Source organism: Rhinopithecus bieti, unplaced genomic scaffold (genome assembly GCF_001698545.2).
Source record: "Rhinopithecus bieti isolate Rb0 unplaced genomic scaffold, ASM169854v2 scaffold_18285, whole genome shotgun sequence".
NCBI lineage: Eukaryota > Metazoa > Chordata > Mammalia > Primates > Cercopithecidae > Rhinopithecus > Rhinopithecus bieti.
The window spans coordinates 1,861,192-1,886,428 of record NW_016809276.1 but is presented as its reverse complement, the minus strand read 5'-3'; positions in this window follow the sequence as shown (position 1 = coordinate 1,886,428).

Below are 25,237 nucleotides of genomic sequence, written 5' to 3'. Positions count from 1 at the left end.
ATACTTGTGCCATGTTAGCTGGAAACCATCATTCTTAGCAAACTATCACAAGAAGAGAAAACCAAACACCGCATGTTCTCACTCATAGGTGGGAACTGAACAATGAGATCACTTGGACTCGGGAAGGGGAACATCACACACTGGGGCCTATCATGGGGAGGGGGGAGGGGGGGATTGCATTGGGAGTTATACATGATATAAATGATGAATTGATGGGTGCTGATGAGTTGATGGGTGCAGCACACCAACATGGCACAAGTATACATATGTAACAAACCAAATTTATTTTAATAAGAAAACCATGTTCAATAGATAATTTTGAGTATATTTAGTACCAAAAAAAAAAAAAAGTGCTGCTACTGCGGGATATTTTTGAGAACTTCTGGGTCATTTGTCTAAGGTGATGCTACAGTGGGTGGAGGAGGTGATAAACATTTGAGAGTGGAGAGGTTATAATATAGTCATGGAGAGTGGGAAAGCAATAAAATGAAAGGAAGATAAAGCAAGACTGTTAGATTGTTGCAAACCAATTACATATTAGATCAAGTCACTGTTGGACTCTTGGGTTTCACAGAGCCAATCAGTACAGTTTTAGTAAATCAGTTTCAAGGCACTATATAGAATGTCTCACTCTATGGTGATTTTTAACGTGTCAGAGTTTAGTAATTTAATTGCAAGATGGTGATTAGAAGGCAGATGAAGTTTTGTCAAGGACTATGTCAACTGGTTTAAATTTGAGGGTTTTATTTTTTTTCTATTCATCACTCATAGCAACCCAATCATGTTTATATTATTAGTGAAGTGTTATGTATGATAGAAACGAAGCTTAGTAGAGTTAAGCAACTTTCCCAAGATCACAAATGACAAGAGCCAGGGATGAAATCAGATGAACTCATGCCTCAAGTTTACACTGTGTTCTTTCACTATGTTGTCTCTCTAAAGGGCATGCTTTACATTATTCCACAATGAGTAAAATTCTGATATGCACTTTGCCTGGAAGATGACAACAACACTTGTCCTCCAAAATGTCTCTTAGTCAACAAGACTACATTTCTTCAATGACTTGTGCAAATATGTGGCGATGCCTGTAGTGCTGTTCCGTGAAGCATGAGAAAGGTGACCTTGGCATGGGAGGGTTTGAAGACAGGCATTTCTCAACATTTGCATCTGCACTGAAAGCCCCTGGAAATGGCCCCTGTAAACCACCAGCTTTTGAGCATGACCACATTTTGATAGACCTGCCAGAATACATTAGCTACAAAACACTTGCTTGGGATTGACCTACTGACCTGATTAGTGGCTTGGCTCAATATTATCCATCTGGAAGCTGAAGCGTGTCTGCCAAACACAATGGTCAGAATGTTGGCAGGGCTGAAATTGAGCTGTTCTTCCTAATGGTGCCTTGCTAACAGGTTCATTTACTTCCTAGGACCACTACTTGAATATTATGGTAATGTCATGCTTGGTGGGGTGGAAAATACAAAGTATTTGAAGCTAAACACACTAGAGTGTGAATTGATTTGACTGCTTAATAGTTTGTCAATTACAGTGTCACCTTAAGGCTTGGGTTTCTGTTTATGATTTGTATTGTTTCTAATCCATGAAATGGGCACAATGATTTCTCTCTCATAGAGTTGTTTTGAGCATTAGAGATAGTGCCCTGTAATACAAGTAGAAAACATTTGTTGGACGTTCATTGTTACACAACACTGTATCAGGTACGTTACAGAGAATAACATTTAATTGGAAAAAGAACATTACTTAGGCCTCATTAGTACCTCAACTTTAAGGAAATGGAAACGAAGGTTAGAGAGGTAAAATTTCCTTCCTGACGTAACAACTTAAGAAACACCAGGAGTCAAATTTGGTTTTAGTAGATTATGATTCATCATTTGCCACTGTTGTCTTTGCTGCCTTCTGGTTTGAGGGACTGGCTAGAGATCACTCAGCAAAATGTCAAATGACACAGGCAAAAGTTTCAGAAAGTTTGCCTAGATCTAGTTTACATCACTTAGGCTCCTTGCAAACGTGACAGAGAAAAATGCTAACTGGTCTACTGCGATCCTCAGCTGCTGTCAGTTATGTTGAGCTTCCTCTAGACAGTGAACTGGTGGAGTCACTTAAGCTCAAAGTAATTTACCATTCACTAGGCTAAATGTTTTGCAAAAGAGGTCTCTATTGATGTTCATTATCCCTAAAGTGAGTCCCTTTGGTGATAGATGAATTAAACATGAGAACTCTTCTTAAAGCATAAAAATTGCCCCAAACAACATTTTCCAAAGGGAAATGCAGACCTATTTGTGCTTGTGTATGTGTGTGGTATGTAGTGCTCTCGATTTGTTTAATAAGAGAATCCACCTGCTAAGACTCATTATCTTAAATATGCACTGTCGTAAAAAATTGAGACAAATCAAGAACATTGACAAAATGAATTATCATAGTTCACATAGCATATTTCCAGAAGCATCCAAAGCATTAGATGAAGCAGGGTGTTTACTGCAAACCCAGCACAAAGAGATCTCAAATCTAAATTTGTTTACAAATATACTAAGATCTTTAACCTATTTCTAACTTTGAATAAATCTAGTATTATCCGTAAAGACCAAGTATAAGTTTCCATTTTATGAAAGAAAACATCAGGGTCAAGACATTAACTGTGACTGACAAATGAATTCTGCCTGCCTCAGAAATGCACCCACCCTTCCATTAACTTGATAGGCAACTTTGAACAAAGTATCGACCTCAGTAAACTTGGAATTGGGCATTTATTAATTAAATGAGGGGGTTTAATTGCATGATTGAAGGAGGAAAGTTTTAAGCAAAAATAATTTTGAGAATTTGAGGGTCAGGATGTTATCTGTCACTTACTGGCTGTTTCCTCATCTATAAATAAGAAAATACTTTTGTAATTTGGGAGCTGTGAAGGTGAATTCATACTATACATGCAAAGGCTTGATACAACATAAGTAATTAGTAAATACCACTTCTCCTTCCTTCAAAATCTTAAATTCCACAATTTCACAATTTTATAATTCTAAGCCCATGAGACCAGAGATCTTGATTTTCATAGGAAAGTCACTTAAGTTCCCTGGGCCTCACTTTCAACACACATCTAATAAGAAAATTGGCTCTCTATTGTGAAGAAGGCTTCAACTCCTCTGATGCACTGGAAAGGACCTCTGGGACATTCTGCTGAAAATATTTCTAAGGCAATGTGAAGACCCCATAGAATAAAAATGCTGTATGAATAAATCTGCCAAGAAGCAGGCATGCCACATATGTTCCATTCCAGAATAGATGATTCATAATATTCTCTCCAGGATTAAAGTCCAGGGTGATGGAATTTGTTGAAGCTTGCACAGGAAATCAAGTTTCAAAGAAAGATGATGTGTTCCATTAGTCCTAACACAGTGACAAGATGATGTCATAAGCAGACATTAAACAAAACACATATGACACGCTGAGGCCTGTGCTAGGGTTAGTGGGTGATACAAATTTAAGGAAAAATTCTGTCTTCAAAAAGCAGACTACTAACTACTGAGGATTAATTAACGAGCATATAGGCTTTTACAGGAGTCTCTGCATGAAGACATCAACAATGTCCACAAGTGCACTTATACTCACGGAATGGACATTTACAAACACACTAGAAAAAATGTTTCTACCAACTGTATAATAATTTAGATTTAATGAGAATTTCTATGTGCCTGACACTAAGTTAAATTCAAGAACTCGTATGACCCCATTATAAATCATAAATCAGGTAATATTGTAATTCCTATTTAATGTATTTTTAAACTGAAGTTTAGAAACGTTGAGGAACGTGTCCAAGTATATATTCAAATGATGACTTGAAGCAAGATTTTCTTGCCAACAAGTTGGTTCCTTTTGCACACAGTGTAAAATTTCTTTTCATAAAAATCAAATGGATGCTTCTGTGATAGAAAGGACTCATCTGCATCACGGGTGCCCATTTAAAGGCTAGAAGACCAATTCTCCCTTTGGTATTTTGGTGCGAAGAGAAAAACATCTAACATCTTTAAAACTTTTCCAAAATACATATTTTAGTTAAAAAATTAAAACTGAAAAGCAGTACAGAGAGATCTAAGCCTCTTAATTTTTCAAATTGAGAGAACCAAAAATAAACAAAGTAGAGCCCAGTATCAGAATGAGAGTACAACTTCCAAACATGATCAGAAAAGGTAGTCACCAGCCATCAGGAAATTGGCTCTTTTCCTGAACTCTTTCAATTTTACCACACTTGAGCACTGTGTTGATGATATCGTTTACAACATGGATGAGATGCAAATGTGTTGAAAATTTCTGGTTCTGGAAGTACTGTTGGTTATCTAGATTTCATTCTCAGGGATCGGCACACTAGAAGAAAAGAGTGTTCAAAGATAAAAGCAAAGGGTAGCAGTATATTGGTGAAACATTCATTTGAGTTTTTGCTTTGAAGGAAGGTCTGAAGGAAACTGAGCTAAAAAAAAAAAAAAAAAAAAAAAAAAAAAAAAAAAAAAAAAAAGACGAGAGAGAGAGAGAGACATCCAAAATTCCAACCCAACACCACAACTGTGCAGCTGGATAGAAAAGTTTAGCAATAAGTTAGGGTAGAATATGCTAAAGAAGAGATGCTGAGAGAAAAAGGTACATTGCTGTTAACATCCACGGCCATCCAAGCTAAGAATATTCATGTGGAGAACACTACAAAATAATTGAGGCTCTGTAGTTTGACAAATTAAGTGGAGACCATTAAAACGGTAGCATTGCTATCAGGGCAGAGAAAGCAAGTGTAAGACATTGTCGAATCTCTGGACACGTATTTGACTCATAGATTCAAATTTAATTCATTCCTGACCTAAGTACTTATTTTGTTTTAGATAGACAGATAGATATACACACACATACACACACATATATACACATACATATATATATGGTGGTTCATCAAATAGATTCAGGTGCAGGGAACTTGACTGAGATCCTACATCTGAAATATTCAGGACCCTTGGTCTCAAATATATGAATTTACTCAAACTATAGTAAGGACTAGATTATCAAGATGGCTTAGTTAGTAGTGAGTCATCAGAGTATAAAACGAAGGCCTTTTTAAAGCCTATCCTATAGACATAGGATTAAGACTTCATTAAGTCTATATTTGGGGCCCTGCAGCCCTAGGAGGAATGAGAGGTGGAAGTCAAGGGTAAAGGATGAGGAGGTGCTGACTAGCAGTAGTGCATTTATTACTGTATTGTGAAATAGTCATTCCTAGTTTTTGCTATGAGAATTGCACTTAATGCTATGTTTCTGTGTTCTAAGGTTTAATTAGAATCTGTTTCTGTAATAGTGTATGAAATGAACTTTATGCTCACATAAGGATCTCGAATAGTAAGTAATCATCCAAGAAACTGAATTTTCTATGATAAAATAAAAATGGTCATTTCAGTTATAGCATGAATCTTAGATCCAGATGAAACTTAGAGAGAGGCAGTCTTTTTCTGCCCCATCACGTTGCAGTGAAACATCTGTACAATAGAGAAGGTAGAGGACTCATTTAAGGTCACACAACTGCTTGGTGGGGCAAGGATTATGTCCTGGTTTTCTAAATGATTTTTTCCCCAACAGATATCATATCGTCAAATTTGTCAAAACTACCACATTTTTCTGTCTCCCAAATGAACCATCCTTTCATTGTCCATTTCCCTGTCTCCCTGTAGCTTTTCACTTGACTAATTACTTAGAACCTATCCCTTCAGTGTCTCCTCCAGGAGGATTTTATCCCTCTTATCTTGACCATGGTAATAACATCAACAGGCCTAGGAGCTAAGGCTTTTCTCTTTCAACCTAGTGAAGGCACTTTTCTTACTATGGATAGGGTGGCTTTCTAAAGAAGAATAGGGCACTTTCCCAAGAATATGGTAAAATCAATCTTAGTCAGAAAAAAAAAATATTTAGGACTATAACACATCTGCAAAATCAATTTTCCTGACATGTAATTCTAATCATATAATTTTCCTAGTCCACAACTTTCAACATCTTCCAATTGTCAAATAATTGTCATAATTTATCATTCTGCTCTTCAAGAGCTCCCCAACATTGACTGATCTATCTTTTGAGCCATTTCCTCAATTCTGCCTCAGAGCCCCAGAATCTCGACTGTGATTAACCGAGTGGTATCCAAGTATGTTTTCTATAGTGTCCATCTTCACACTTTAAACTTTTAATCAATACATATGTAGTAAAATAAATGGAAAATAGAGCTGGTGATTCTGCCACATTTTTACATCCCGTTGTACATTAACACAGAAGTATTTTAGTTTCTTAGAGTTTGTCTAGGAATGGATTATGTCTATATGAATAATTAGTGGTTCCAAGTTGCTAAAACTGATGACCAAGCTCTTGATCACAGATTGCACCATTAATGTGCAGCAGGCACTCATCAGTGCTAGCCATCACTTATATTTTCTACGACAGCTTGCTCTCAGTGGATACACAGGGGGTTATGAATATTGGAAGTATACTTTATAGCTGGAAGACTGGAGTTAGATCCAACTTGATAGTCAAAAAGGATTCAATATTTAAAATGTGACCTCTATAGAGGAAATTCTCCAAAGCTGAAGAATGAGAGGTTAGGCACAATTGCCTTTATGTTTTCTTTATTTAGTATTTCTATCAGAAACTTTGAAATTTTAAAATAATATTGAGTCTCAGAAACTTTTTATAAGTGAAGAGCATTATTGGGGAAGGGCATTTGGAAAATGTCAAATCTAGCTTTCTTTTAATAAACTCATTGGTTTCAATAAACACGTGTATGTTGAAATTGGCATGTTTTATTTGCTACAAGATTTAAAAAAATATATTCCTGACATAAGCATAAAGAACTGATGTGCATCTGTAGTCTCAGCTACTCGGGAGGCTGAGGCAGGAGAATCGCTTGAATCCAGGAGGCGGAGGTTGCAGTGAGTTGAGATCATGCCACTGCACTCCAGCCTGGGTAACAAGAGCAAAACTCTGTCTCACAAAAAAAAAGAAAAAAAAAGAAAAAAAAAAAAACTTATGTAAACCAGATGTGAACAATGACTGATATGAAAGATGTTTGGTGAATGCAATTCTTTCCTATGCATATTAACTTAGATATTTAGACATTTATCATTAATCATAATACAACAAAAAAGTACAATTTAAACTATGATTGCCTGTTACATGTTTTCACGTTGCAATGCCTGGACAGAACACAGTTTTGAAGCAGCACATGTGTATAGACACAAACATTTTAATCTCATTGATAGGTTTTCTTTTAGGATATATGCTGCATGAATCTTTCAACTCTCAAAACTTTCCAATATTCACACGGGGTTGCCAAACCAAAAAATGACTCATTATTTTTTGTACAAGAAAATACAAATAAAAAGAGAAACTTTGGTATGGAATTCCAAGAGAGGAAACAGGATGATGCTGGTATTTGCTAATAACAAATCATTAATCTCTAAGTAACAATACCTTAATAATCAACAGTTCACACAGAGAAATGTAAGCCAAACCAAATCAATATCGCTTAAGATCACTGCCCACCTATTTTTACCCAGTTAGGATACTGAAAAGAAATTGTAATATATTGCTAAGTGGACTTTACCATCAGAGAAACCTGGGATTCAATCTGTACTCTGACACTGAGTATCTTGTTTCTTTGGGCAATTCCCCGATGTCTCTTGAGTTTCAATTTACAATTATTATATGTCAACCATTGAAAAGAATATAAAAAATGGAAAATAATTCCAGAAAATACTGTTAAGATAATATATAGAGAGCAAGAGACGCATTACGGATGTTCTAAAAATAGTTGCTCTTATTCTTATTGCCTTGAAATAGGTTAGTTCTAGTCTACAAAAAATCAATGCTAATACATGAAGGCTTCTTTAATTCAGAATGCACAATGCCAACAGAGGATTAAATAAGATTCTCTTCTCCCGTGTCTCACAACCATGTTCATTTAATCACAGTTCAATAATGCAGTATTTTAATACAATTATTTCAATATTCACTGTGCATTTGTGCAAATATAGACACACAAACACACACACCCCTACATACTTTATTTGGATTGATGTTATAAAGCAACATAAAGTACTAAACCATAACTGCCAGCAGTAACTATATATATGTTATAGATAGATGTTATGTAACATGTATGTATACACATATATGTATATTTACCTTAATCTCTCTCCTACATGCATATATATGAGAGATAAAATGTGTGTGTATATGTATTTATAGTGAGTAGATACAGTATTTAGTTTCCATCAGTGAAAAGATAATCAGTATTAAATGCAGTAGCAAATGGCCACTAAATAATGTGCTTTATTAATTAGATAACCATCTAATTTCAATTGTACTTTATTGCTGAACTTATCTCCAAGAAAACAAGTTTAGAAAATTAACAGGTAAATCTAATTAGAGTGTATTGCTTCCTGGCACTGTTTGGGGTTAGCATAATGGTTGATTTTTCTGCTTGCAAATAATGCATTAGAATTGTATTACAGTATATGAAAATGTTTTATTTGGAGATAAAAAAATTTTCATTTTAATAAAATAATTTGAGAAATATTTTTGTCCAGAAAAAATGTGAATACAGTTAAAGCGCAAAACTAGATTGCGATAACTGTTTTTACTATTAAAGTGATACATTTTAGCATTTATGTCATTAAGCATGTTAAATTGTACATGTCACTCTTTTATTGTGTGTTTTAATAAACTGTTAATTTATAACAGTTTTAGATATTGTTTGAGTTCTTATATAACTCCCATTTAGTTTCCACTATAATTCGCTTTTTTTTATTAGCATGGCACATTTGTTACAATAAACGAACCAAATTTGATACATTTGGTTTGTGCATTATTCATATTTTCTTAGTTTTTACCTAATGCTCTTTTTCTGTTTCAGGATATCGTATTACATTTAGTAGTTAAAGATCCTTAGGCACCCATTAATTGTAACAGTTTTACAGACTTTTAAGTTTTTGATGACCTTGACAATTGTGAGAATTGGTCAAGCATTCCGTAAATTGTACCTCAATTGAGATTTGTCTGGCATTTTTCTCAAGGTTAGAGTGAGAAAGCAAGTTATGTGCTTTTGAGAGGAGAACCAAAAATTTAAAGTGCCATTTTCTTATGCGATATCAAGAGAGCGTGTTCTCAACATGGCATCACTATCGATGTTAACCTTGATGCCTACCTGAAGTAGAGTTTCTCAGGTCTCTCCACTGTCAAGTGACTATTGACTCTTTCATACTGTACTCTTTGGAGGGAAGTCAGTATACACAGCCCACACTTAAGAGAGTGAAGAGTTATTTTCCATCTCCTTAATAGCAAAGTATCTATATAAGTTATCTGGAATTAGGCATAAGAGAGCTGTCTATTCTCTCCATTTAAAAAATGTATTCATGGTCCAGGCGCAGTGGCTCACACCTGTAATCCCAGCATTTTGGGAGGCCGAGGCGGGTGGATCACAAGGTCAGAAAATCGAAACCATCCTGGCTAACATGGTGAAACCCCATCTCTGAAAATACAAAAAATTAACCGGGCATGGTGGCGGGCACCTGTAGTCCCAGCTACTCGGGAAGCTGAGGCAGGAGAATGGCGTGAACCTGGGAGGTGGAGCTTGCGGTGAGCCGAGATCGCGCCACTGCACTCCAGCCCGGGCGACAGAGCAAGACTCCGTCTCAAAAAAAAAAAAAAAAATTTTCCATAACTTATTATTATTATTGAGACAGGGTCTCTGCCACCCACCCCGCTTGTCCTTCTGTATAGGCCCCCAGGCTGGAGCGAAGTAGTGTGGTCACAGCTCACTGAAGCCTTGACCTCCCATGCTCAAGAGATCTTCCTACCTCAATCATTTATTCACATTGTATGGATTCACGGATTTTTATATTTTGGGCTATAATACAATAAAACTATTTGTTTCTCAATTTATTCCACCGTTGGGAGCTTTTTCAATTGACTTCTGTGTATCTTTGACATAAAATCACATATTGCCATTATTGTGATTTTTAACACTATTTTACGTTCTGCATTACAGGATTACTGGAGGTTTATTTTGTATCTATAATACCTTAGTCTTAGAATCAGTCAAATCTTTAATGAGATCTGGTTTCTTTCATTGGAGAATGGTATTAGAAAACAAGATCTAAATAGTATGCTTGTGTCTACTGAGGTGGTGGTGCTTGTATACCCTCTAAGCTGAGAAGACAAGAAAATGTATGTGTATATTAACTTAGGGATATATATTAACTTATGGAGATAATATATATTCCTATCTATAACCACCTCTATCTATATTAACGTAAACATGAGTTTACATTGATGCCAATATTAACTCATTGCCTCATAGATCATTCTAAAGTTCTTACATGTCTATAAATTCCCCCTCCAGCACTGAGAAACCTTTCACCACTTGCTATTCAATTGTTTCATTTTACAACTCTAGTGTGAATTTATAGCAGTAATACAATGATTAGCCAGTACTCCTGTAGGAAAGGACTTTTTCAACTAGGGTACACTCCCTATGTATAGTTTCTTTTCCCTTTATTCTTCAACTACATGCATTTCCAAAATTACTTAGGTCAAAATTATTTTTCTCCACCTCATTTAATGAAATTGTTTTGTATATATTTAAAACAGTTCCATTGTCCTGTCACATTCTACCCATTCTACATTCCACCTGGGGACTCAACCATCCCATCTGTCCATATACATATATGTATATGTATATATACACATACTTGTGTGTATATGTGTGTGTTATATACACATACATGTATATGTATGTATACACATATGTATACACACATATACATATGTATACGTATCTGTCCATATATACACATATATATACACACACATACTAGGGATGTGGTGTGTATTTAAAACTTTACATACACCAGGGTTCAATTTTTTTTATGCTGTAAAGTTCTATGTCTTTTGCCAAATGTAGGGTGTCATGTATCCTCCATAACAGTATTATACAAAATAGTTTTATAACCCTAAAAAATCCCCTGTGTTTCAACTCCTCAGTTCTCCTTCCTTCTCCGCTCCTCTATGGTCACCACTGATCCTATAATCGCTAAGTTTTACTTTTTTCAAACTGTCATACATGTGAAAGCATATGGTACATAGCCTGTTCAGATTTCTTTCACCTATCATTAGCACATGTACTCTTTCCCTGTCTTTTCATGAATTTTTTTTTTTTTTCTGAACAATATTCCATTGTATGGATGTATCAAAGATTGTTTAAAAATTTACCTATTGAAAGATATCTTGGTTGATCCCATTTTGGGGCTATTATAAAGCTAATATGATCATTTACTTGCATATTTTTGAGTATGCATAGTTTTCAAATCAATTGTATAAATATCTAGGAGCAGAATTGCCAAATTATATGGGGAAGGCTGTTCTGAGCTTTGTCAGAAACTACCAAATCGTCTTCCAGAGCAGCTGTATCATTTCACATCCCCTCCAAGAATGACTGAGAGTCCTCTTGATTAGCACACTCACAAATGACATTGTCTGTCTTGTATTATTAAAATTTTACTCATTCTGTTATGCATGTAGTGATATTTTACTGTTGCTTTCATTTGAAGCCCTGTAGTGTAACATGATGTGACTTTTTTCATACGTATTTGCTATCTGTAAATCTTTGTAGATGTATCTGTTTAGATCTTTTGCTCATATTTTAATGGAAACGTGTGCTTTCTTATAGTTGACTTTTAAGACTTCTTTGTATGTTTGAAATAATTATATTTAAAATATATACATTTTTTCTAAGTCTGTGACTTTTTTTTTCTTTTTTGCATTCTCTTAACAATGTCTTTTGTAGAGTAGAAGTTTCTAATTTTAACAAAATCCAACTTTCTTTTTCTTGGATCAAGCATTTCTTGCTATATTTAAAACACACGGACAAACCCAAAGATCATCTAGATTATATCAAGTGTTCCTCTTAAAATTTTATAGTAGTGTGATTAACATCTAAATGTAACATCCACGTATTCTTGTGAAAGGTGTAATGCCTGTGTTTAGGTTGTTTGGCATATAGACACATAATTGTCCCAGTAAAATTACTGAAAATACATCATTTCTTTATTGACTAGCCTTTGCTCCTTTGTCAAAGATCAGTTGACTATATTTTTATAGGTCTACTTCTGGACTCTCTGCTCTATTCTGTTGATATAGGTGTTTATGCTCTCTTGATTTTCTGTATAAGTCTAGAAGTCAAGTAATACAAGTACTCCAGCTTGCTCTTAAGCATTTTGTTGGCTGTTGAAGGTTTTTCAATACAAACTTTGGAATGAGCTTTTTGATATCTATAAAGCAGTTTATTGGGAGTTGGTTGGGACTATACTGAATCTATAGATTATTTGGGAAAGAATTGACATATTAGCAATATCGATCCTTTAATCCATAAGTATGGAATGTCACTCCATTTAGGTTTTTAAATTACTTTATATTACAGTTTTATAGTTTTTAACATACAGATTTTGCACATATTTTAATTTATACCTATTTCATTTTTCCAGCGCTACTGTGATATAGTTTGGATGCTTGACCCCTCCAAATCTCATGTTGAAATGTGATTTCCAATGTTGAAGGTGGGCTCTGGTAAGAGGTGATTAGATCATGAGTGTGGATCCCTCATGAATAGTTTAGTACCATCCCCTTGGTGATAAGTGAGTTCTCACGCAGTTAGTTCATGGAACATCTGGTTGGTTAAAAGTGTGTGGCACCTCCCCCTCACTCTCTCTTGTTCCCTCTCTGGTTGTATATCATACTGGCTGCCCATCACCTTCCATCATGATTAGAACCTTCCTGAGCCCCTCACCAGAAGCAGATGCTGGTGCCATACTTGTACATCCTGCAGAATCATGAGTCAATTCAATTTGTTTTCTTTATAAATTTCCTAGCCTCAGGTATTCCTTTTTATCAAAGCAAAAATGACCTAATATATATTGTAAATGGTATTTTATGAGTTCAAATTTTAATCATGCATTTCTAATATATAGGAAGGAAATTAGCATTTTATATTAACATTGTATCTTGTAACCTGGCTACACACATGTATTAGTTCCAGGAATTGTTTTGTTGATTTTGTAAGACTTTCTATTACATTATGTAGCTTGCTAATAAAGAATGCATACTTATTATGTCCCAATTTATATGCCTTTTATTTACTTTTCTTGTCTTATTTAACTCTAAGGACCTTCAGTATGATGTTGTAAATGCAAGTTGAAAGAAGATATCCTTGCATTGTTGTTAATCTTAGGAGAAAAGTATCCAATTTCTCACCATTAAGTATTATCTTAGCTGTGGGGTTATTGAAGATGTTCTCCATCGAGTTGAGGATGTTGCCTTCTATTTCTGAAAATTTTTCTTTTGCCAAAAGTTTTATCATTAGTGTTGGAGTTTTGAATCCCTTATCGAGTAATATGCTTATATTTTCTTCTTTAGACTGTTCATGTGATGTCTTATGTTGATGTTTGAAGGTTAAGCCAACTTTGTACATTTGAAATAAATCCCACTGGTCATGGTGTAGTCTTTTTATACATTGCTGAATTTTCTATAATAATATTTTGTTGAAGACCTTTGCATCTATGTTTATGAGAAATGTACTCAGTAGTTTTCCTTTCTTGTAATGTCTTTAGCTGTTTTTTATTATGGTAATGTCCTTGTAGAATGAGTTTGCAGATATAAGCATAGTTTTCCTGTACTTATATTTTCCAGAATATATTTGAGAGAATTACTATTATTTTTAACTTAAATGTTTGGTAGAATCCACCCACAAAACCACCTGTTACAGGTTCTTTCTTAAAAGGTTATTACTGACTCAATTTCTTAAATAGATACAGGCCTAATTATTTTACATATCTCTTTTGTGTGAGTTTTGTAGTTTCTTTCAAAAAATTGGTCCATTTTCTATTGTCAGATTGTGGGCTATAGAGTTGTTCGTGTTTTATTACCCTTTTAATAACTATGTGATGAGCTGTGATGACCTGTTATGGTCTGAATGTTGGTGTCCCCCAAAATTTATATATTGGAATCCAATACCCAATGTGCTGGTTTGAAGAAGTGGGACATTTTTGGAAATAATTAGGTCATGAGGGCTCTATCCTCAAGAATGGGATTAATGTGTTTCTATTAAAGAGGTTGAAAGGAACTGTCCTGCCTCCTTCCACCACGTGAGGCTGCACCGATAAGGCACTCTGTTTGAAGTACAGAACAAGTACTTACTGGACACCAAATTGCCCAGTGACTTCATCTTGGACTTCCAGCCTGAAGAACTGAGCAATATGTTTCTGTTGTTTATAAATTACCTAGTTGAAGGTATTTTGTTATACCAACCCAAATGAACCAAAACAGAAATTGGTACCATAAGTGGAATGCTACTGTAACAAATATCTCAAATTGTGAAAGCATCTTTGAAACTAGATAATGGATAGAGGCTGAAACAGTTCGGAGGTGCATGCTGGAAGAAGCCTGTACTTCTTTGAATGGACCATAGAGGGTGATTCTGGTGAGGGTTCAGAATAAGAAGTGAGCTGTAGAGAAAGCCTCAATCATTTTAGAGATGATTTAAGAGATTGTGAACAGAATGTTGGTAGAAATATGGATGCTAAAAGCCTTTCTAATGAAGCCTCAGTTGGAAATGAGAACATTCTATTGGAAACTTGAAGAGAAGACATTTTCATTACAAAGTGGCAAAAAACTTGGCTGAATCGTATTTGTGTCCTAGTGTTTTGTGGAGGGCACATTTTGTGAACAACAAAATGGGATATTTTGCAAAAGAAATCTCTATGCAAACTGCTGAGGGTATGGCATTACTTCTCTTGAGTGCCTAGAGTATAATACAAGAAAAGATAAACTAACTCAAGGTAGAATTTGTCGTAATTCAGGGAAGAAGGACTTAAAGACTTAAAAGTTTTCCGGCCTCACTACATTGTAAATAATGAAAAAACCCATTCAGGAGAGAACACCAACGACGTGGCCAAGCTATACTTGGATAAGGAGAGTAGCGTGGATAGGCAGAAGCCTGGTGCTATTCATCAAGACAATGTATAAATGATCCCAAAGGCATTTCAGAAATCTTTTGGGATGCTCTGCCCATCACAGAGCCTAGAATATCAGGACTTGGGAACAGAAAATTTTCAAGGTTCTCTACCTGCATTCTGATGTGGTAATCCTTGGCCATCCCAGTCGTGGCTCAAGGGGGCCCATGTGTGGCTCAGTTGCCTTTCCAAAAGGCAGACTGTAAACCTTGGTATTGTTCATGCAATGCCTTTGCACCAGGGTGCAGAGTACATAAGCTGTGAGGGTGTAACTCCTCTACCTAGATTTCAAAAAATGCCATAGAAAGCCTGAGTCCAGGCAGAGAATTGTCACAGGGGCAGAACTACTGAAGATAGCACCCAACAGGGCAATGCCTAATGAAGCTGTGTGGACAGGGCTGCCACTAAAACCACAATCTGCATAAGTCACAGGCACAACTTTCCAACTCATCCGAGTTTTAGCACTGAGCAAAACTATTGGGATAAAGTCCCTTGAAATCATGAAATCGTGGGGGTCCAACCCCCACCCAGGTATGTCAAGAAAACCAGGACTTCGACACAAAACTTATTCTTGAACATTAAGATTTTATGTTTGCTTTGTTGGCTTTTGGATTTGATCAAGACCTGTTATTGTATTCTTTCCTACTTCTCCCTTTTGGAATGAAAATCTTCATCCTATGCCTATCCCACTACTGTATTTTGAAAACAGATGACTTGTTTGATACCACGAGCCCACAGCTGAAAGGGAATTTCCTTTATGATTAATCACATATTTGAGTCTCACATCTGATTTAGATAAAACTTAGGACTTTAGACTTCTGAATTTGTTCTGGAACAAGATGAGATTTAGGGGCTATTGAGATGGAATGAATGTATTTTGTATGTGAGAAGAGTATGACTTTTGTGGGGGTGGGGGCAGAGATAGAATGCTATGGTCTGAATGTCGGTGTCCACCCAAAATTACTATGTTGAAACCTAATATCTAGTAGGATAATATTAAGAAATGGGGCTTTTGTGGAATGATGAAACTACGAGGACTCCATCTCCATGTATGGGATTAGTTCTGTCATAAAACAGATTGAAGTGAGTGTGAAGTGAGTGGTCTTGCACCCTTCTATCATGTGAGGACGCCACAAGAAAGCACCAGCTTCCAAGCAGAGAGCGAGTCTTCACCAGACACTAAATCAGCTGACACCTTGATCTTGGGCTTCCCAGTTTCACAACTGTATTCAATACATTTTACATTTCTGTTGTTTTAAAATTACCTAGTCTAAGATATTTTGTTACAGAACCCTGGATGGTCTAAGTTATGACCTCTCTTTTGTTTCTAATACTGTTATTTGTATCTTCTTCTTTTTCTCGGTTAGCTTGATTAGAAGTACAGCACTTTTACTGAAATTTTCAAGAATTTACTTTAGAGTTTATTGATTTTCTTTTCTTTTTTCAGTTTCATTGAGGTCTGTTCTAATTTTATTTACTTTTTTTTTTTCTGCTTGCTTGCTATAGCTTGAATTGTTCTTCTTTCTCTATTTTCCTAATATGGAAGTCATATTTAAAATGTTTAATGTTTTCTAATTCATAAATTTAATGCTACAAGTTTATCTCTAAGTACTGATTTTTCTGCATCTCACAAAATTTAATGGTACACCTTTATTTTAATTTCAAACAGAATGCTTACATATTTCTTGAGACTTCTGACCCATGTTAGAAATGTGTGTGTTTTATCTCTAAATAATTGGGGGCTTTCCAGATATATTTTCAATATATATTAATTTTCAGTTTAATTTTATTTTGGGCTGATAGCGTAATTTGCATTATTTCTATTCTTTTAAATTTGTTGAAGTAACATTTCCGGTTCAGAATGTGTTTTATCTTGGTGAATATTCCATCCTGTTGCTGTATGAAGTGTTTTATAAAATGTCAATTAGATCACGTTGATTGATAGTACTGTTCAGGTCACCTATACCCTTACCAGTTTTATATCTGCTTGATGTATCCCTTACTGAAAGAGGATGTTGAATCTCCAATTACAATAGCAAGTTTATTTCTATCTGTTTCTTTTCCATCAGTCCGTAATTTGATACTCGGTTGTTAGGTTCATACACCTTTAGGGTTGTTTTATTTCTTGAGGAATTGACTTTTTTGATACACAATGCCTCTCTTAATAATCCTCCATAATTTTCCTTTTTCTGAAGCCTCATGTGTCTGAAACTAATTTAGTGCTCCAGCTTTCTTCTGAGTCACCATAAGCGTGGAATGTCGTTCTCCATCAGTTACATTTAGCCTACTTTTTATATTTGAAATCAGTTTATTGCAGACCAAATATATGGCATCTTTATTTTTTTATCCACGCTGATGGTGTCTTTTATTTATATTTTGATGATCATAATTTGAAGTTATTTCTTTAATATCTCCTAGTTTTTTATTAATTTTATTTTTTCTTTGTTCCCCCCACCTGGTGTTTTTCTGATTTATCTGGTTTAAATTGAATGTTTTATGTGAGTCTATCTCCTCTCCTAGCATATAAAACATACTTTAAAATATATTAGTGTTTTTCCTAGAGTTTTCAATACACAATATTTTACTAATCTAGCTTCAAATAATACTATACCAGATCATGTATTACTCAGTTTCCTAATAAAGATGTTCCCAATTTCTTCCTCCCATCCTTTATGACCATTGTTGTTATTCCTTTTATTTATCTATATGCTATGATCATTCAATGCATCGTTACTATTATTAATCTAAACCATCAGTTATCTTTTAGGTAAATTAATAAGAAAAAAATATCTTTATGTATTCCTCCTCTCATATATTTATTTCTTTACATAAAGTTTCTTACCTATAGCATTGTCCTCCTCTCTGAATAACTTCTTTTAACATTTCTTGGAGGACATGTCTGCTGATAGTAATCTCCTTCAGTTTTTGTTTGTCTGAGAAAGGTTAAATTTCTCCTTTATTTTTGAAGAACAATTTGATTTAATATACAATTTTAGTTTGGTGATTTTTCTTCCAATACTTTAAATATTGGACTCCACTCTGTTCTTGCTTACAGGACTTCTGCTGAGAAGTTCACTGTAATTCTTATCCTATTTCCTCTGTAACTAAGTTGTTTTTCCTTCCTCTATAGATTCAAGACTTTTACTTTGCTTTTGGTGTTCTGCTGTTTGAATATGATATGCCTATGTGTAATACTTTCTGAAGTCCTTAGTCATTTATTTCTTCGGCTCTATTTTTTCTTTTTGTTCTAAAATTTTTATTCTAAATTTATGAATTACATATTCAAAAATATGTAATTTGCACAGTTTAAAATTCTCCCACATTTCTTGGTGGATGTTCTGGGTTTTCTGTTTTTGTTTATATTTTTTTCTCTTTGTCTTTCAGTTTAAGGAATTTCTATTGACTTATCTTCAAGCTCATGAATTACTTTATTGGCCATGTCCAGTCTGAAAGCATTAAAGAAATTATTCATCTTTTACGATGTCTGTGCTTATCACTTCCTTTAATTATGTTTTAGAGCTTCCATCTCTCTGTTTACATTAACCATCTGTTCTTACATGCTGTCTACTTTTCCATTAGAGCCCTTAATATATTAATCAGAGTTATTTAAAATTCTTTATTTGATAATTTCAACTCCATATTATGCTTGCTTTTCTGACTCTTTTCTCTTACTTTTGGCATGCCTTGAAATTTTTTTAAAAAGATGGACACACTGTATTGGATAATGGTAACTAAGGAAAGTAGATCAGTAGTGTGAGGATTTATTTTAATCTGGCCAGTAATGGGATGTTTTCAATGTTTGTTGTGGCTGTAGATCCTAAAGGCTTCAAAGTCTTCTAGTGTCCTTCTTTCCCTTTCCCTCTTAACTTTGACCTTCCCTAAGTAGCTCCCCTCATAGAACAACTGTGTCCTACAGTGCTTTCAGTTGTAATGCACCGTTATTATGCTGGAACTGTACTGGCATGGTAGTAAGGTGCAAAGGAGGGGAGCATTCTATCGTCTGTAATCATATTATCAAAGATTAGTCTGTTAATAGTCCTGTTTCTCTGGGCCGTGACAGTCACAAATGTTTCTCAACTTTTTGCTTAGCCTTAGGTGAGAAAGGAAGGCTAGAAGGGGCCTGGAATTAAGTGATTTACTTTCCTCCACATTAAACAAAGCTCAGGTAAAGTACGTTCTCTTGGAGATGAAGCCTTTCATTAGAGAGAATGCTGTAGGAGTATTTAATAACTATTACTCTTCCCATCCACTTGCCAGAGCCAAGAGAGGATATCTCTCAGATCTTCATTATGAGAATCTAGTGAGGTTCCATGGGGTTCTTGGAGATAAAACTCCCAAAACTCTGGGAATCCCTCTAACAGTGTTTCAACCCCAGGGTTTTCTTACTCTTATGCTAGTCCAACAATTTATCAAAATTATCATTTAAGTCTATCAATTTATTGTTCCAGTGTCTTCCGTTCCAGGTAAACAGATCTTGACTGCAGCTCTCTGGTTTTACCCACCTGTTCATATTTTCAAGTGGCAGTTTGCTTTGTGAACTCAATTTGTCTAAGAAAAATTGTCTATTTTTTTCTTTGGCTATTTCTAGTTGTTAGAATGAAAGTGACAACTTCCAAGCTTTTCATATTTCAAAGCTAAAATCAAAAGTCCATTGTATTAGTCCATTTTTACACTGCTATAAAGAACTTCCCAAAACTCGGTAATTTATAAAGGAAAGAGGTTTAATTGACACATGGTTCAGCATGGCTGAGGCAGCCTCAGGAAACTTTCAATTATGGCAGAAGGCAAAAGGGAAGCGAGGCGGCAGGAAGGAGAGGTGCTGAGCGAAGAGGGAAGAGACCCTTATAAAACCGTCAGATCTGGTGAGAACTCACTCACAATCATGAGAACAGTATGGGGGAAACTGCCCCCATGATTCACTTACCTCCACCTGGTCTCTCCCTTGACATGTGGGGATTATGGGGATTACGGAGATTACAATTCAAGATGAGATTTGGGTGGAGACACAAAGTCTAACCCTATCATCCATAGATTGTTACATTTTCTACTTTACACATGGCAACAGTTTTTGATTTTCAGTTACGCATCAGGTATGGATATCACAAGACCAACTTTGTTGTTCAGAAAATGCAGCCTGTAAATTTCGTTAAAACAAGTTCTATGAGTTCCAGTCCCAGTAACTGACTGATTAGTAAACCTGTTCAATTCAGGAACTATATACCTGTTTTCTCAGATCTTTTGAGTTTCCAGGAAACTGCATGGCAGCCTGCCCTTTGTGCTGAGAAAGTAAACACTTGGATCTTGGTTGTCACATAACCTTATGTCATTTACTGCAGCATCCTTACTTCTACCAGGTTATTAGCTCATGCAGATAATGGCTACTTCTTTCTAGTACCAGTGGCATGGCCTCCCCAGGTTTGCCAGGTCTCTCTGCCAATGCTGCTCTTATCTAGAGCACAAGAAAACAATATATTGCTTCTTACATTGCACACACAATTTCTATAAGGGAGCATTGAACTCATCCTTGAAAACATCTTACATAGCAATTTTTATTCTACTATTTCTAATGCACAAAGAATGGCAGGGAGATCTAGAAGTCTCAATCTGCAAGTAACTTAAGGTCTCCTTCTCTCTCAAATCTCCAAACCTATTTGAGGGTTTATAAGTTTTTCTCTCCCCAGATTCAACTCTAGGAATAGTTTCTTTTCCTGGCCAAACAAAAACCTAGTCTCCCAAATCTTCACTTTTATCCAGCTGTTACAAACATTAACGACTTGTGGTGCAAGAAATCAACTATAGTTAATCATATATGCTTGCAAATGTATTGTTTACGACATAGGTATTTATCATTCCTGTACTCGTCAGATTGTATATTCTTTAAACTTGGAATCTCTGATTCTTTCAAAGTCTGGATATTTACAGATCAGGAATAAGGTTTGGCTTGTCTCTGTTCTCTAACAATTCTGTAAGAAAGTATGGATGATGTGTATTCCTGGGACTGAAAAAATGGAAAGACATGAGGTCAAAGTGCATTGGTGAGAGAGATGATGCTTTTGAAAATGTAACAAAATTTTATTTGTGCCTAATTATATAATATTAATCATATAAACATTTATGCATTGTTTTATGATTGCACAAAATGATTACAAAGAATTAGACTAAAAGTTACACTTTAGAATATTTTCTTACTGGTTTTTAATAAACATGGATTCAGAATTACTGGTGCATGAGATCATATCAATTTATAGATTATAATTAATGGCAAGGCCTATATTTTACAACCTAATGCATCTAGTAAAATCTGTCACTAGTTATAAAGGATGGTAAATTTGAGAGCTTATTTGAGTAGCTAAAACTATCAGATTTTGTCTTATCTGTTGCTCAGCAATTGCTCTAATATGACATTGTGTTGGATGTAGAAAGCAGTCTGCAACTGGTATCTAATGAGTATCTACTTTCTGCTGAGTGTAATTTAGTTTTATAATTATGTTGAAATTGAGATGGTACATAATTTGCCCAGGGTCACTGTGATAGCCAATTGCATAGTTTATAGTTGAATCCTGTATGACTTATTGACTTCAAAGCTGTTATTTTACCTTCTCCTATATCAGTATCAGATTATAGATATATGAATACAATTGATTTGGCATTGTGGTAAGCAGTAGGGATAGTGAGTGGGAGTAGTAAAAAAATCAGATCATATTGCTACCCATCATCTCATATGCCTTTGTCCTGAATAGTCAAAATCCAAATTTAAAAATAAAATTATAAATAAAAAAATAAATATTACCTAGGCCAATTAGGACGAATTTTGTGCATGTGCAATCACACTCATCTTGCAAGCCCACCTTGCTCTTTTTCCTAATAAATTATTATAGATTTTTCAATGAAATATTTATTCTTCATAACACCTCTTTGTCTTTTATCAGTGCTTGGAGAGGAGTTACTGGCACGCTATTTTTTAAGAATAAAAGTTGTATTCACTTTATTTTAGTTATGTTATTGTAAATGCTTTATTTTCTGCTTGTGTTGGCTGGGTTGGAGTGAAACACAATTAGTGGAAAAGAGGAATCCGTGCAGCAGGATTTTTCACACTTTACAAAGTGTTACAAAGTGATAATTAACAATGTGCTAAATACTAGGTGATAATGCTCCACAGAATAAGGTGAAAACTAATTGTTTGAGATATGATATCACTGGAATGGTTCATTTCCTTAAAAGCAATTGAAGCTGACAAATATTGACAGTCTCTAGTTTTGAGGCACATAATACACTGTCATCAGCTCAATTGAATGGAACCACTCCTGGTCATTACCATCATCTTTCATTCATACTTCTGTTCATCCAACAAATATTTATTGAATATCAATGTTGTGCCTGATACTGTGATAGATGCTGAGGATAAAGCAGCAAACAATAGACACATGGTCTCTGCTCTCATGGGAATTTTACTGTATCAATTGCTGTTACCATCATCATCACTGTTACATTCGCTATCACTATCACCATCATTATTATTATGAACATTGACTCTAGGGACAAATTCTATATTAATGGGAGAAGTAAGAAAGGGGAAAACATTAGAAGGAGACTGTTACATTTCGTAGGGTACTCTTTCTCTTTTCTTCTCACGCTCATTCTTATCTTTACAATGCAAGTATAAAATGTTACTCTGCAGAAAGACCTTCTTCGACCACTCCATTTAAAGTAGGACATACTCTCAATTATTCTTTATCACATGACCTTGGAATGTGTTGGACACTCAAATTATATTTTCTGAATGAATGTATAATAGACACGTTTGATCTCTTGCCATATTGCTCATGACCACTGTGACACATATGTCCAGAAATGGTCATCAGAGGCACCAACCCATGAACTCAGGAATTGGATCAGGGTTTCATCTACAACCAACTCCTTTACCCCATAACTGTCAACAACTCCTTCAGTTTACAATTGTGTAACTTGAAATTCTCTCTCCCTATTTCAGGGTGGGTATGTTACCATGATGGTACTGGTCCTGCTAGTATTAACCGTCTACTACTATCCACCCAGGTCTTGGCAGCAAGGACCCGCCTGATCAGTCCTGGGCTCCTACATGTTAGATTTGTGGAAATGAAAAATATCATCCATTATAGTGGTGAGAATTATGAAGAGTTAAATTAGAGTGATAATAGTGGGAACTGAAAGAGGGATATGAATCCAAAAGACAAAATAGGACATTACAACTTACTGAAAGAGATGAGCTGAAAATGTTGCAGATATATGAGAAACAGAAGAATATGTTGCCATTCACTGTGATAACTCAGGAGGAAGAGCAGAAAAAATGGTGGAGATGGTTAGTTCCACTGTAGATATGTTGATAACATGGCTATTTGTTGGAAAAGTTAGCTTGAGAATAGAGAGATTTGAAGATACAGAAATTTTAAGCGGTGATAGTTTAAACATTGCTGCTGCCATTCAGTGGAACTGGGAGCAAGCAAAAAGAAGGTGATGGTTGTTTCCATTGTAGAAATATTAAGGATGAGAGATCAAGCAGGCCACTTTAAAGGCCTGTGTTAGTCTTTTGCAGTTCTCTCTCCCTTTCTCCATCCATCCATCCACCCACCCACCCATCCATCCATCTATTCATCCGTCCTCTATGTTCTGATTCACCATATAGAGAAGAGAAGGAAAGAAAATTGATAATATAAAGCAAGTAAAATTTAATGATAGGAAAAGGCCCAAGGGTAGGACCTTGGGGAATAAGGCAATAAAATAGAAAATGTATTATCAGCAATACAGAGGGGGCTAGCATCAAAGTAATGATAACATAGGAAGGATATGGATGCAAGAGGAAAGCTAAAAAAAATAGTGTTAAATATGTGGTATAGGTCACAGACATAAAGGCAAAGTCAAGACTTTTCTGACATATATTTTTGGTGAGTTTAGTTCAAAGAGTCACGGGCGATCTCTGGAGGTGAGGGCCGACTACAGCATATCAGCAACTGTAAGTGAGGAGAGGGAGTGTTTTATTAAAAGCAAAATGTACTTTCGGGAAATGACATGCTAAGCACCTTAAAAATTTGTGTTCCCTCAGTTTTGAAAGAGCTTCTCCCAGATAACTACTATGCTGTCTCTCCTTTGTCTAATCCAGATCTCTGCTTAACTATTCTTCCCACTCAGAGTGGGCTGTTTTGACCACATGTGCCTGTAGTGCCTGTTTTGCTTCCCAGACTCTTCTCTGTCCTTCTCTATCCTGCCCTGAGTTCTACTAGGCTAGGTCATATTTACTACACTGATGAACTTCCTTGACATTTTATTTCTGATGGGGTTTGTCTATTGGGGGAAGAGGCTAGATGGGGGAAGACATGTTAGTTTGGGGTATTTATTCCTCTATTTTTGTGAGAGTCATCACTGAAGTGCACAGTCCAGTGCATGTGACTCTTTTTACACATTTTCTACTCTATATTCTATTCCAGATTCATTCAGTCCTTCTTACACACTGGTAAGGTAGACAGCCAGTACCCAGAGCTATAAAACCACCTTGGGATTTTCCCAACACCCTGTCCACACCTTTTATAATAGTTCCTTTATTAAATTACCTTCAATGATCTCAACTTGAATGTGCCACCCGGGTCCTGTAAGAACCCTAGGTGATATGCAATATTGTATAAAATAGAGACCCCATTACTCTTGTTCCATTACACTGCTTTATTTTCTTTCAGAGTATTTGTTACCATTTAGCATGGCTGTATTTGTTTACTATCTTGCTCACTATAATGTAAAACCCACAAGTTAATGGACTTTGTCTATTCTGTTTACTGTGACATCCTATCATCTAGAGCAATGCTTGCCATATAGGTCATATATATATATAATATTCATATTTGAGATGCATAGAAATCATACACATTTATCATAGCATTGCCACTCAGCTTTAGTTTTCATCTCTTCCTCTGATATCTTAAGAAAAATATTCTTTTTATATACTAAGTTGTTTACACTATCACAACCAGTAATAATTATACTCTGAAAGTTTTAAATCCTAAAAGTTTCAAATTTAAGAAAATTGTGTTTGTATGACTTATTCAAAACTGCAATCATCCGTGTGTGTGTGTGTGTGTGTGTGTGTGTGTGTGTGTGTGTGTATGACATAGAGA